We start from the raw sequence: 14,233 nt of genomic DNA, 5'->3' as shown, positions 1-14,233 counted from the left end.
GTGAAAGGATTTTCAGTACCAGACGTTTTGTCAGAGGTCTTTAAAAAAAATAGCCTAATGTGTTAATATTGAAAATAAATGCATGTAATTTGAGAGTGAGTATAAAATACCATGTGTATTAAATTAATAATGTTTCATTACTCACCCATCACAGAGTCATTATTTTAAATAACCATATTTCATTTCAGTGGACAGAGTGTAAATGAGTATGTATTTTTATGTAAAGTGGACCTGCATCATTATTTATTCATGAGTTTTAAAAGGATCATTATTTTTGACAGACAGCTCCTGTCAAAAGATTTATGCATAAGAGCTCATGTTTCCCCACAATAATCATCAATCAATAAACTTTAGAACCTGGTACTTAAAATTCAGTGTTATAGAGATGCACATTTTGCTCTAATTAAACACATGTTTGTATTTGGAAAATAAACTGCAACCTCAGTTCAATTAAATATAATCTGAAATATCAATATTGCATGTGTAGGGTGAGTCATGGTTTTAGTTTGAGAAATGTGCCTTGTTACATTTTAAGTGATTGCTTTGTTTCCACACACCAGACTCTTTTTCTGTATCCCTGTGGGGCAGGAGAGGAAGCTTACAAGATTTAGCTTTTAATGCTGTAATTGGTTATCAATGACGTAGTTGGTAGTTTTCTGAGCAACGGACGCTATCCCTCCCTGCTTTAGACCTTGATTTTAAAGGACCTAGGAGGGTGTAAACCAGAAAATAGCACAGTAGCACAGAAAATAACACGTGCCTTTCAGTATGGCCTTGGATGTCAGTTCAGAAGATGGGATGAGATGATGTACAGATAATAGCATATAATTACAAAACAGCAAAACTGTAACTGAGACTGATGACAAGGCTGATGGAAGACAGCTTCTGAATCCCCAGTAAGGACCAAAAAGGCAATGAGTTACCAGTGTGATGCAAAGACTCACTGCTCAAAGGCAAATTCATGGTGGTGATATAGGCTTAACTCCAGAGGAAATAATTGAAAGGCTTGGAAGTCTCCTGGGACCAGGTGGCCCTACAGGATTTCCATAGCCATTCCATTAATGTGCTTTCCCCAAACCACGCTGTCTCCAGATGCACTGGTGATGCTCAAGACTGTTATTAACTGAAATGCTCTTTTGAATCATCTGGATCTGAATGCCTGAATTAAATATACTTTATTATTTGGCAAAGTCCATTTTCATATCTAGGTTTCTAGAATTTAGATTATCCATTATTTTGATGCATCTCTACCATCAAACAGCAGTACCCATTCTATCAGCGTTTGGAATTTGAAAGGGGTACGTTTCTCTCTCCCGCTTTCCCCATGCAGACACTAGCAGTCATGGTAAAGCCTGGAGACAGACAGAGACCTCCAGGTAGGAGAGCACTTTTAACCTTTGTCTGGGAGATATGCAAATCCTATTTTCAGGGCCAGTTTCTTACCCAGCGATGAAACAGCTAGGCTAATGAACAAAATGTCAGGCCCTCCCTTGACAGGGAGAGGGTGGAGAGTGGGAAAGGGAAGGAGGAGGAGGGGGGAGGAGGGGTTAGCCTCGAGAGAGCAGACCTTGCTGGAAGAGCCAGAGGGAAGAAAGGAGTCCTGAGAACAGCTGGGAGCTGGCGTGGATGCACCAAGAGTACCCGAACTAAAGCAGGCCTGTCGAACAATGACAGAAGTAATGGTGCTCTTATATTTTTCATTTGATCAAAAGTGTAACATTTAGAGCTGTCCACAGAATTTCCCTCCAGTAAATAAATGATCAGCTTAAGGACACATTAAAAGGTGAATTCATTTACTTAAAGAAGGCTCTCTGGGTAGAGCTGGGATGAGTTGGGGGAAAGAGGTGAAGAAAGAGAAAGTGGCACTTTTCTATAAGGGAGATGAACACTTCTGAGCTGTTTAATTTGGGGTCAACAGTCTGAGGTCAGTTTGGGGAGATGGAGGAGGAATCTCACTCTGGAGAATCAAAGACTTAGGAGAAAAATCTGCCAGGGAGAAATACTCTGACTTAGGCATGCCTGCAAGACCAGGAGCTGAGTGTTTATTATAAACAACAGGTTTTAAAAAGTATTTTGGGGGGACTTCCCTGGCCGTCCAGCGGTTAAAACTCTGCTTCCAACGCAGGGGCGCGGGTTTGATCTCTGGTCGGGGAACTAGAATCCCGCGTGCCGCGCAGTGCGGCCAAAAAAAATTTTTTTTAATTAAAAATAAATTAGAAGTGTTTTGGGGAAAATGAGGTCAGGGTTCTCTGGCACATGTTTGTATTGCACAGGAGAGGATACTGCAGATCACGATTATGGGGGAGGCAGAAATGAGAGCAGTAAAGAGTGAGCGATTGAATCCGTTCATAGAACTTCTGAGAAAGCTTTCTGTGAAACATAGGATTGGAGCTATAGGTAAGGTTGACAGGAGGAAAGACAATTTTCTTTATGGATTTTTTTTTTTTTTTTTTTTTGCTATACACGGGCCCCTCACTGTTGTGGTCTCTCCCGTTGCGGAGCGCAGGCTCCGTGGCCATGGTTCACAGGCCCAGCTGCTCCGCGGCACATGGTATCCTCCCGGACCGGGGCACGAACCCGTGTCCCCTGCATTGGCAGGCAGATTTCTAACCACTGCGCCACCAGGGAAGTCCCACTATGCAGTCTTAATATCACAAAGAGAAAATGAAAGATTTGTGGCTAGGTTTGTGTAACCAAACCACTGGAAGAAATAAAAAATCACTATATCCATTGCCAGCAATCATTGTACATCAAGCATTGCCTGCAAACTAAAAAAGTAAAAGTGCAAGATGAAATATTCAAGGTTAAACTTGGCTCCATGCATGAAAAGATTTAGGAAGCAATGTTCCAAATTATGGGTACAGGTAGCCCAAAGTATACACAAGGTGATGGATTTTGTTGTAGAGTAAAATATTAGGGTTTCTATGTATACTTATATTTTACCTCACTTTTTTATAATTCATTTTTGTATGTGTGTGTTTTAAAAAGTCAGATGTTACAAAGGTACATGTTATATAAATGAGGATAAGCAATAAATAAGAATATTGGGGGAGTGTGGGCACCCTATATTCAGAAAGGGTTTGGAGTATACAGCTGGTGGACCCAGATGTGCATTTGCTGCCTTATCAGAAAGCTCATCTGCCTCCACAGCGTTGAGTAATGAGCTTGTTCCTTGGATGCCATTTGCTCCCTAAAGGATTTTTCTCTTCCTGTTCAATTTTGAAGCAAATATATTCCTTCAATATTTTGTTACTCTCTATTTTTACCTGGTAGCAATAGCACTTAGCTGAAGGCAGAGGGGACAATGGAAACAATTTGTAGAGACATAAAATCCTAAGTTTTTTCATTACCTCTATTTTAAACTTTAAGAAGGCTTTTGAGGCCTTATTTTCCACAACCAAGAGTAACTATACATCTACATATACCCACTCTTTTTTAGATGCTTTTCCCATATAGGTTGTTACAGAGTATTGAGTAGAGTTCCCTGTGCTATACAGTAGGTCCTTATTAATTATTTTATATATAGTAGTGTACAGCAGAAACTAACACAGCATTGTAAATCAACTATACTCCAATAAAAATATTTTTCAAAAGGAGTAACTATAAAATACTTTGTAACTATTTGTTTTACATGTGCCATCCAGCTCTTCCCTTGTCTTCTGGAAACCTCTTCATGGAGGGAGTTTGTGAGTTCCAGCTCAGTTTCCTGAGGAAGGGAAGGTAGAGGCAAGCCCCAAAGATAACCACCTGTGGGGAGAAGGAGAGATCAGAAAAAAAAAGCTGAAATCTCGCAGAAACAATCACTGGCCCTAGAAACAAATGCATCTGGGTGGCCGAAGATGGGACAGTTTTCCTTAAATCATTTCATAGACATTCAAAAGACATTTATAGACATTATTTATAAAAGGGATTCATGAAATAACCTTTGTCCTAAAAGAGCAGATTTCTTAAGATGCCTAGTCATTCTGACATGAAGTATTTTAAAAAGTTGTCTTAACATGGCTGTTTACACAACTAAATCACAAAAAAGTTTGAATCAAAGTGCCAGAGATATGTTGTATTTGTATTAAATGTATGACAAAAGCAAATAGGTACTTCTTATTAAACTAAATGAAATGTACAATGGATATGTAATATTTTATACAATGATGCTGGTAATAATATAATAATGATGATGATGGTAAGAAAAGACATTGATAATTGATTTCATTGCTGCTGATGGATGTATCTATTATTCTTTATTATCTTAAATGGAAAACATAACAGGTTGGAAATGCAGAGCCAATAAGCATATCATTATAAACCTGGACTCAGCTTTTCATTTAGGTCATGAATGCTGAAACAATGTTAATCCTCAAGCTCTTGGAACAAAGGAAGCAATTCACTGCCCCTAGTCCTGTGAATTGTGTAAGTCTTCAATAGACCCAACAGGAGGTCACCCATGGCTAATGGAGCAGTATGTTTCATCAGATCTGCATTTACATGTTTCCTGAAAAACAAAATGGCACTTGAGGATTAAATTCCCTTGCTCTAGTCCATCTAAGATCAGTCAGAAAAGCTATATGGGCTTCCTTTCTTTTCTTTATGACAAACTTTTATGCTGTATCTAAAATCAAGAAGTTACTCTGCCCTTAAAGAAGAAATCTTGTTTACAACTCAGAATTACTTTTGTCTCATTCAAACCAATAAAAACATTTATTAAATGCAATTGCCCTCTGGAGCACACCTAAGGAGAACATACGGCATCATCTGGGAGAGAAGACAGTTATCTGAAATACATGTCTGATTATACAACTCCACAGCCACACTGATGAATTATTACACTCCCTGCAACTCTTACAGCTGTAGGAAAGATAAGCCATGAATTGCTTCCTCAGCAGCAAGTGCAGTTTCAGGGGGCGAAGAATTTGCCAGGTCATTTTCACTAATGGCCTTCGGGAAGAAGATTCTTGAACATGGCATGTTGAAAGCAAATTTGATCCAAACATGCTGTGGCTCTCAGGATGTCAAGCCCTTTGGAAATGCAAGGTACTCAAGACAGCCCCACATGATCAAAAATGGCACCAGCATCAATTAATGCCAACAACTGCAATTAGGAAACCACAGATGAGTAGGGACATGAGAGGCTCTAATTTCCCTTTGCCTGGGATCTCTGTTCCTGGTGACACCTGTCATGTTTCATTGACATGAATACTTTTGGAGGCTAGTCACCATCTTCTTGAAAATTGCATTTCTGACCAGAGCTCCCCAGGCACAGTGTCATTTTATCTTCATTTGCAATGGGTCCCTGGACAGACTCTGAGTGCTCCCAGAGACGGAGATTTTACATTTGAAGAAGGGTACAGAGCAATGACTAGCTGCAGCTATGTAGTTTAATAGAGATTTGTGGGGAAAATAAGATTAGTTGGTACATAGGGAAATCAAAGTCACAGGCGCCAAGAAAAAAATATGGCAGTGATGCTTAGAAACGCCTTTCTATCCCTGTTCAGGAAATCAGGATCAAGGAAGTAGAATTATACTTTGGAATTTTAATACAATAGATTTAGAAACAGTTAATATAATTTCATACCCATGCTAAGAATGTTGTTTGGAAAAATGGAGCGAGTATAATCAAAGTAGAATATCTATTATCTGTTTTTAATTTTTTAAAATGTAGATCCTGTCTATGATTGAAAATATATCCATTTTTAGGGGGCTTGATGGTGAGAATCAGAGTTAGACTAAGTCAGAATAAAAAGTTTATATTCACACACACACACACACACACACACACACACACACTTCACATTAAATAATATTCTGTAGATAAACCATTAGATGGAGAAAAGCATCCTTAGATCTACAAGCACTTAACAAAATCCAGAGACTAATTGCTTCCATCCTTTGCTTTTCATGAAGAAATAGAAGTACTGAAGATTGAGATACTTTTTCTTGATAACATCTTTCTCTGTAAAAGAGCTTGGAAATCCTAGAAGCCGATTCATATGCAAATGCAGATTTGCTCTTCCTTTAGCAGCTTCAGATAGGTAAATTTAAGAACTATGCTGTGGGTTAGTGAAATGCTGTTTTTGTTTTTTTTATTGCTATTTCAGGTCTTTTGAGAAGGCATTTTTTCGACCTTCAGGTTCAGCCCAGGGTGCTCATCAAATGTTGTACTACAAGGATGCATATTAAGAGCATAACTTTACACGGGTAGGTATTTTTTTTCCTCACCTAATAGAATCGAATTTAACACACTGAAATCTTGATGAATGATCCTAAGTAGTTAATCAAATCTCATCTCTCCATTAATCTAATTTTATTGTCATAGATGTGGCCTCAGCAGTTTATCTATAGCAGTAATTAGATTTCATTTTTAAACCAAGTAAGTTCAGTTGGGCTTTAACTTCTACACATTTTCTTGTTCTGCCAACATTGATCTTGAGAAGATTAGGATTCTACAAGGGACTTTTCCAAGACTCTCTTGTATCAACATTTGTTCAAATGCTTCTCTTTATGTGAGATGTATTTGTCCCATAACCAAGATTAATATGTAGCAGAGGTAGGAGACGATGACAAATTTGAAAGCTAATGACAGGATAGAGCAGTGGAAAGAGTTGAGGACTCTGAGGTGAACCAGACGAGCTCCTCATTTGTAAAATGGGGGATATGTTAGCATCACCTCATGGGGCTGTGGTAATGATTAAATGAGATGGTTGCTTGACTCCAAGTCAGCATTGAGAAATAGTTGTCACTCTCATTATGAAGTTCTAAGGATGTTAAGCTGGTTATAGCAGATAAAATTTAATAATACTTCAAAGAAGAAAGTGTAATTTTTTTAGAGAGGCAGTTCTAAAGTGTCTTTCCCTTACCATTCCGAAGACTAATGGTGTGGGTAAGCAGGATATTTAATTTTAGGGGTGTATGGTACATTAGTGGACAGGAGAAAAGAAGGAGAAGCAGATGTAGACAGTGGGCATGAATACTAATGGAGGGGGACCAGATCTCCTCACAGACCTGGAGGAAGTGGGGAGCAGGGGGCAGCCTCATGCAATATCACTCGCTCAAGGCATAATGGTACTCCTCATGATGCCCACAGCCAGTGATGAATGAATTTCACTGGAAAAGAATGAAAGTAGGAGGATGCCCATCAAAAATTGCTCAGTCCAACTATCATCCTTACTAAGTATACTAGGGTAGGTGTCTTCTGCGTTCCAGTTCTGCCTTGTTTGTTACACTGTCTTATACTGTAGCGACTAGTCATATGTGGGTATTTAAATTAAATAAAAATAAAACTTTACGTCCTCAGTCACACAATATCCGCATTTCAAGTGCCCAATAGCCACAGTCAACTGAGTACCATTGGAAGGTGCAGGTTTAGAACATTTCCTTCATCACAGACGGAACATCACGGGACAGGCTGGTAGAGGACAGAAGAGGGGGTGGGATGAAGCACAGTGGGTGCAGGATGTGGAGACACCATGATGAACATGGGAATCCCAGCCCCAGAGTTCATTTGCTGTACGCTTTATGCTGGTTCCTTAACCTCTCTGAGCTTTATTTTCCTCATCCGTTAAGTGGAGGTGAATAATGGCCATCTTGCAGACTTTGCAGACTATCATAAATATTAAAGGAATGACAAGAGCCTAGCTTGGTGTCTGACCCAGAGTAAGTGCCCAATAAATGGCATTTATTATTATTATTATCATCAGTAACATCAAATGCTAAAACAAATCATGAGAGACTCCAAGTGGTGAAAACTGAATTGTGGCATTTCTGGTACAGCAACATTTCAGTTTTATTATAGAGGTGTAAGCCTTCCCAAAGGCCACTAGTTTTCATGGATCTATGCTTCTTCGTGTCTATATGACATAGATAATTTTGCAAATAGCTTTATAAGGCACTCGAAAATTTTTCATGAGAAATAAAAGGGCTAGATGTAGAGGTTAACTATCTGTTTTTAATACCTGATAAACTCTAAACGTGAATGCCCTTTTCCTATCAAAAATGTATGCTTTTGTGCAGTTATTAATTTAAGATTAGCTTTTTTCCTGCTTAATATGCAAAATATACTGTAGCAAAAGGTGGCCCCAGGCAGGAAAAAATTAATGGCCAGAATCACTCATTATAATCACAATGAAATAACGCTTTCTAGAAAACAATGTTTTCTTTTGTTTTCCTTATCCTGATAGGAAACTGTGAAAATTGAAGCTCTATTCAATTGATCCTTTCATTCCACTTCAAATGCATTCCTGACAGCCATTTAAAAAGTCTTTCCCCAAACCGAAATTAATATTTTCCAGACTAGTTTTGAGAATAGCTGCTTCTTTGCCTGATTCTCTAGCAACCAACCTAGTAATAATTATCACTGCATATAGGGACAGAAAGGGGCTGATGATAAATAATTCAGACTCCTGGGTTATTTCCATTGGATCATCAAACAATAATAGTGCATTTGTATTTCAGTCGACAATCGTCCTTCTCTGTCTCCATGTAGCTTCTTTTTGTGAAGGATGACAAATTCCTTTGCAAAATGTCTTCTCTTTACTTCTCGGCAAACCTGTGAGATCTTATGCCCTCTACAGCTCTGGTTCCTGGTTCAGGTTCCCAGTGGCCTCACTACAGCTCTGGTTCCTGGTTCAGGTTCCCAGTGGCCTCAATGGGTGTGATTTCTACTCCATCAGCTCTGGATTGAGGAGGGGTTGCTTTGGTCTAACTAAGGACATGTTATGTGAACATTACTAACTGGCATATCATCAACATTATACTCAAGAAACATATTTGTCCCGCTGCTGATAGCAACAGTTTATGAATTACTGGATTTTGATATTAATTTAATTAATATCAAATTAATTAGAAAGTGCTTTATTGCAGCATCTGCCACCCAGCAGCAATCAATTTCTTCTATGTGTTGTTCAGGTCATTTTCCTTATGGTAAAAAAGCTGCCTAGTATAAGGGTGTGTCAACAATCAAGAGATTAAGAATCACACTATTTTAAAAAACTTTTCTAAATACATGTGTAGGTATGCCTATATGATGCATTGAATCAAAACTGCCCGTAAAAAATAATAATAAAACTAATATTCGTTGAGCTTTTATGATGAACCAGTTGCTGTTCTACATGCTATATTAAGGTTTATTCAATATTGAGACAAACTTTCAAATTATTTGATATGTCTAAAAGTAGAATAAATTCTCTTGAGAAATAAGTCCATCTAACTTTGAGGAAGACAGTAAAAAAAATCTCTTTAAATGTTATGAAAACTATAAGGTAGGGCTTCCCTGGTGGCGCAGTGGTTGAGAGTCCGCCTGCCGATGCAGGGGACACGGGTTCGTGCCCCGGTCCGGGAAGATACCACATGCCGCGGAGCGGCTGGGCCCGTGAGCCATGGCCGCTGAGCCTGCGCGTCCGGAGCCTGTGCTCCGCAACGGGAGAGGCCCCAACAGTGAGAGGCCCGCGTACCGCAAAAAAAACAAAACAAAACAAAAAAAAACTATAAGGTAGGGTGGTATACAGAAGTTTTACTTTGACCTGCTGAGTTTCAAAGCAGATTTTTAAGAAAGCAGGTCAGGTTGTTTAAGTAAAATGTAAGTGACTAAAGGTTCCTAGTGTTAAGTCCTCAATTATAGCAAATCCCTTCCCCTTTAGAGCTTCAGTATTTCTTGGTGTGTGTCCTTTCTTGTTTTCCTGACTATGTAGTTGATTTTACAGTGTCATGTGTGTCGAAGCCTAGCAGTAGCCTTTTAAATGGTATAAGCAAAATAAAGTAAACTAAAGTACAAGACAGCCCCAGGCAAGGAGAAAGCCTTTGGTAGGAGTCTCGGAGATGCCTTATAATGGAACACAAGCCCTAGCCCTGCCTTTTGATCCAGACTCCCTTACTGAACCAGGGCTCCAGTCCCATTAAGATAAGCTGCGTGTGAAGCCCTATTAATGACCCTGCCCAACTTGCTGTGCTGAGTGTGTGGTGGGCACTCCTGTGCTCAGACTCCAGAGCCAAACTGTCTTGCTCTGCCAGTTCCTACCTCTCTGATGTCGAGCATGTTTTCTTATCCTTCCATGCTTCCATTTTATCATCTGTAAAGTGAGGGCGATAATTATAGTATTTATCTCATCAGGCAATTGTGAGGATTAAATATCTTAATATACATAAGGGACTTTAGAACAGTGCCTGGACATTGGCTTTTTGGATCATGAACTACACCTGTCATTTACTTCCTGTACAGACCCATTTTTCCCTGGTTTCTGTCTTGACCTGGACTCTTCATTTCACCAGGGACAACAATGGAAACCATAGTTTGGAGCTTTTATAAGTACAACAGCCAAATATATTTGGGAATTGGAATTAAATGCAACTATCATTTTGTCTCCAGAGCTATTTTTCCCAGAAATTAAAATAACACTATCGATTATCCCCTTTTACTAGGTTACCCTTTTGTGTTTAAAAACCATTTAAGAGATGAGTAGAACTTGTTCTAGGTATAATCACTCAGGTGTGATGTGGGTGTGTGGTGTGTCTGTGTTTGTGGCAGAGTTGGGTGGGATGGAGGAGAAGGTGAGGTAGGAGGAAGAGAAGTTGTTACAAAGAGAAATAGACATAAAGACAAAAGTATGGCAGGATAATCAGACAGAGAAAATACTGACTACAGGGGGAACATAGCTAGAGCTCCAGTGGGGCTGTCCCATGTTTAGCTCTTTTGTAACTGAGGGGTTTTTTTGATTAATTAATTTGTATTGGAGTAGAGTTGCTTTACAATGTTGTGTTAGTCTCTGCTGTACAGCAAAGTGAATCAGTCATACATACACATATATCCACTCTGTAACTGAGGTTTTGATAGTAATAGTTTCAACCAGGTTTGGGAAAAGGGAAGATACGCTTGCTAATGGCAGGATCAGAAAAGCAGGTGAGATATTAAGGGCTAGATGTTAAATATGTCAAATTTATTCATAACATAATTTCACCAGGCAGGGAATCTATGACAAGGATGTACCCACTAACCATAAATTCATAGACTTTGACTCCTCCATGAAGCCCACCCTGATTGAGCTGCACGATCCTTCTCGATTTGTCCATAACACCCTGGGAACAGATCCTTCTATAAAACACAATGTCTTTGACATTGTATTAGGATTACCTGCTTATGCTTCTTATCTTTACTAGATGGTGAAAGAAGTTTCTTGAGAGCACAGTCTATGATGTATCCCTTTACCAGCCATAGTATTTGCTCAGTTTTTGTAGAGTGAATTGTATGTATTGCCATGTCTCTTCTCAACTTTATGCCATGAGCACATAACATAGAGGACAGAGGTTTGAAGTTAAGGAGGTAAGTTGCCATTAGCAATTTTAAGCAACGTGAGCTTTCTGAAAAGTGTTCACGCCAGCCTTTATTTAAGGTAAGTCTGGTTAAAAGGCTACCCAAAACAGGGCTTTTTTGCCCCTTGCATGGGCACGAGGGTCCCGTGCATTTCGAGATTCTTCCACATAGACTTTGGGGATGATGGCCTGAATGACTGGTTGGCCCTAAATGCATATGTCACACTGCTGAACAAAGTAGGCTGGCGGCATATACGAAGAGCATTGTGCTAGTGTTCTGCTTCTCCACGCTGCATTGAGAGTTCCTTAGATATTTTAATATAACAACCTTTGTCCTTTATCTGTCCTCTTAGAGGAAACTTCGCTTCTTCTGAGCCCTTTGATCATTTCTCTCTTCCCCCCTCCACAGGGGGCACACGCTAAAAGGTTTCCTCCACAAAAGCTCTCTCATCCCCTGGCCCCTTTCTTCCCCAGCTCCCATCAAATCTACTCGCATTATACAGATGCTCTGGCACTTAGAGGCAGAGAAAGGCATCCTGTAGCTGGTGGATGGGCCGATGAGGATGTGATGGCAACATTCACATAGAATACCGTCCCTTTACTTCAAGTGCAGACGTCTTTATAATGGACCTTTCTTTATTAGCATAAAGGAAACTTTAAAAGACTGCTTTTAATACATGCAGGTTCTCAGGGTGAACTCCTGTTTCAGGACAGCTTGGCTGGATCTGCTGAGTAGCTTCTGGGAGCAGATTGAGGATATGATGATGATTTCCCATCTCAGCTATAAGGAAGCACTAGAAGAGTCTAATGCAGATTTGTTTTTATGGGACCTGAAACTGATGCCAAGATAGAAGTTCTTGGTGTTCTATTTTCCATCAAAAGGCACCAACACTGTACACGTAGCCAGAATAGATTAGAGGAAAAGAAACCAAAATAGGAATGTTTATTCTCAATGGCTAAACAATAATTTAAAAAGAACAGGGTAGCATTGTTGTAAGTTATACTGTAATAGTGGAGCACATCAAAGCCACAATGGCAATTATTAGCCGTTTGCAACAACATGGATGAATTTGGAGGGCATTATGCTAAGTGAAATAAGTCAGACAGAGAAAGACAAATACTGTATGATATCACTTATATGCAGAATCTAAAGAAATACAAGAAACTAGTGAATACAACAGAAAAGAAGCAGACTCACAGATATAGAGATTAAACTAGTGGTTACCAGTGGGGAGAGGGAAGGGGTAGGAGACTGAGAGGTACAAACTATTATGTATAAAATAAACTACAAGGATAAATTATACAACACAGAAAATATAGCCAAAATTCTATAATAACTAAATGGGGTATAACCTTTAAAAATTGTGAATCACTGTATTGTCCACCTGTAACTTATAATAATGTACATCAACTATACTTCAATTTAAAAAGCTTAAATCTTAAAAAAAAGGAAGTTGGTAAGAGAGGTGGCAAGGGAGTATTTGGAATGCTTTTGCAAATGTGTTCTATATTGAATGTGAAAGAAACAACCTAGTCCAAGACACCTCACAATCATTACTGAGGTAAGAGTATGTATGATATGTAATTGATAGTAACTAAACTACTATGAGGTGAAGAGAAAGTAGAGTCAACACAGCATGGCCATCCAAGGCAGTAGAGCATAGTGGCTGAAACAAGCACAGATTCTAGAGCTAGACTGCCTGGGTCTGATTTCTGCATCTGCAATTTATTATCTGTTAGCAGTAATGCTGCTGTGTGCCTCAGTTTCCTCATCTGTAAAATGGGAAAGATAGTAAGAGAACTTATTGAGATTAGGTTGCTACAAAGATTCTGTGAGTTAATATATTTTTCAAATACATTAACATACTGGTGGCTGGCACCTGGTAGACATTATATGAATACCTGATAAATAAATAATGAAGTCATCCAACACTTCACAATGATTTACTATACATTCTCTGGCAGAAAATGTCTCTTCTAAATTGAAGGACATTTTTTAGATTAGTGAACACTTATATTATTCTTTGATTCTTTGGACATGTAGACAGGCATATAAAATACGAACACTCATCTCAAGGAAACTAGTTGTAGAAGCAGGAAATAGAGATATAAAAGGTTGAACATTAATAACAAAGATAACATAGTTCAAAATATTTAAACATGTACTATATAAGATTATTTTATGAATGTGCACTTAGAGAGTAATTGTGACAGAGGTCATGTAAGGCTTGGCTAGAGAATGTCCCGTAAGGGTGAAAGTTCCGCCTGAAACAGCTAGGTTTCTATCAGAGAATAATTTACATAATAAGGGAAATGGAAGGCATGCTTTGGGATGTGAAATGTACCCTTGGCTCTGCTTAAGCTTCGCCTTCTAAAGAGCAAACACTACCTTGATCATTCACTCATTTGTAGCCAGTAAGATATACATACATAACTTATTTAGTCGTAGCACATTTTATGCCAATTTTTTCAGCAGTTTATGAGCACAGAAAAAGATTTACTGTTAATCTTCACAGGTTTTCTTGTACTCCATCCAAAATAGTACATCTGGTTCACATGATATCAGGCTTTGCTTTCTACACCATCAAAAAAAAAAAAAAAATCAAATCTTTTTTTCTGGTATAAAATACATTTAGAATCTAAACATACAAAATCAGTTATAGCGATTCACAAGTAGAAAACAAAATAGTCATGCACAATTAGAAATGGCATTTATCCACAAATATCTGAGCTCTTCGTAGTTCTTCTGACTAATTAAGTCATACTATTGCTCCTGATAGAGTTACTGAAGAAAATACTTTGTTGTTTCTGCTGTGGCTGCTGCTTCCCCTTTCCCTCCCTCCCTCCCTCTCTCCCCTCCCTCCCTCCCCTCCCTCCATCCCTCCCTCCCCTCCCTCCTCTCCCTCCCTCCCTCTCCTTCTTCCCTCCCTCCCTCCCT

The 14,233-nt window shown here is 39.0% G+C and overlaps 1 pseudogene; it reads left to right on the top strand.

Annotated features, from left to right (window-relative positions):
- The first annotated feature begins 2,297 nt into the window (after positions 1 to 2,297).
- Positions 2,298 to 14,233, top strand: part of LOC114896586 — a 69,124-nt pseudogene continuing 57,188 nt past the window's right edge.

The sequence above is a fragment of the Monodon monoceros genome, unplaced genomic scaffold (assembly GCF_005190385.1).
Source record: "Monodon monoceros isolate NGI ecotype Baffin Bay Population unplaced genomic scaffold, NGI_Narwhal_1 Super_Scaffold_16, whole genome shotgun sequence".
Lineage (NCBI taxonomy): Eukaryota > Metazoa > Chordata > Mammalia > Artiodactyla > Monodontidae > Monodon > Monodon monoceros.
This window is presented reverse-complemented; position numbering and strand designations above follow the sequence as displayed.